General features: G+C 45.0%; 1 pseudogene across 1 annotated transcript; it reads right to left on the reverse strand.

The window, feature by feature from the left end:
• Positions 1-753: 753 nt before the first annotated feature.
• On the reverse strand, positions 754-1,065 carry LOC308566325 (ATP synthase subunit g, mitochondrial pseudogene; annotated as a pseudogene). Its single transcript has one exon. The product of its transcript is annotated as an ATP synthase subunit g, mitochondrial pseudogene (transcript).
• Between the last annotated feature and the right edge of the window lie 467 nt (positions 1,066-1,532).

The following is a 1,532-nucleotide window of genomic DNA, read 5'->3' on the forward strand; positions in this document are numbered from 1 at the left end:
ATGGAAATGAGAGCAGGAAGAATCCCATCTCTGCAATAATGACAATTGGGCAAGTCATGGTTATTTTAGGACAAGAAAGCTGCTTCATTAGCTCACCATTTCTATGCTGTTTGTAAAAAAATCTATAGTTTTACAGTTTCATGTGTATGTTTGTGTTTATTTTAAAAGCTTTTTATATGGAAAGTCAGTCTGTGTTTGTTAAACTGAAAGGAGAGGAATTTGGGGCCATACTTGGATTTCAGTGTGGCAGCAGCAGATATAAATTATTTAAAAACCATAAATAGCCCTAGCCGGTTTGGCTCAGTGGTTAGGGTCGGTCCACGGACTGAAGGGTCCCAGGTTTGATTCTGGCCAAGGGCATGTATCTCGGTTGCAGGCTCAATCCCCGGCCCTGGTCGGGGCACATGCAGGAGGCAAACAATCGATGAGTCTCTCGCACATCAATGTTTGTCTTTCTCCCTTCCACCCTCTGAAAAATCAATGAAAAAAATATCCTCAGGTGAGGGTAAAAACAAACAAAAAACATAAATATACCCTGGCCAGTGTGGCTCAGTTGGTTGGGTATCGTCCAATGCACCAAAAAGTTGCTGTTTCGATTCCTAGTCAGGGCACATGCCCGGGGTTTCAGACTTGATCCCCAGTAGAGGGCATGCAGGAGACAGCTGATCGATGTTTCTCTCTCTCTCTCTCTCTCCCTCTCCCTTCCTCTCTCTCTAAAATCAATAAAAACATTTTAAAAAAAAAGATTGGTCTTCAAACATTATGGCCAATGATGCCACACTTGCCTATGATCTTGTGAACATAAAACCACATCCACACCTCAGTGGCCACCAAACCATTCTGCAGAGCTTCCTTAACTGTGAGCTGTTGGAAGCTACCAGTTTGAGCACTACTGACTTTTTTTTTTCAAGCTCTGAATAGCTGTAGGGATCTCAGCAGGGGCTGGAGGAACCAGCTCAACCGGGATATAGTGCCAAATGTGGCTAACCTAGGCTTTGAGTAAGTCACAGCAGCATATACCAGCGCGGGTGCCTTCTCCATGAGGTTATGGACAAATTGGGCCATGGTTCTAGGATGGAAAGTCTGTGGCCTTGGATGGCCAGATGAATGTCCAAAGAGCTGTTTGGTTTTTTAATCCTCACCTGAGGATATTTTTTTCCCCATTGCTTTTCAGAGAGAGTGGAAGGGGGAAAGAGAGAAACATCGATGTGAAAGAGACACATCGATTAGTTGCCTCCCACCCCACCCTCCGCCCGGCCACCAGCTCAGGGATTGAGCCTGCAACTGAAGTACATGCCCTTGACCAAAATAGAACCCGAGACCCTTCAGTCCTTGGGCCGATGCTCTAACCACTGAGCAAAACCAGCTAGGGCAAAGAGCTGTTTCTTGATAAATAAAAATGTCAAAAATCTTTTGTGGAGTCCTAAGACTTCCTCTGCTTGTTGGGGCCACATTCTCAGTGAGCGTTCGTTACGCCCAGATATTATCACTACACCTTAAAGATTCATCCTTCCATCAGATACCATGAGCTC

Source organism: Miniopterus schreibersii (genome assembly GCF_964146895.1).
Source record: "Miniopterus schreibersii genome assembly, chromosome: 13".
In the NCBI taxonomy this organism is placed as follows: Eukaryota; Metazoa; Chordata; class Mammalia; order Chiroptera; family Miniopteridae; genus Miniopterus; species Miniopterus schreibersii.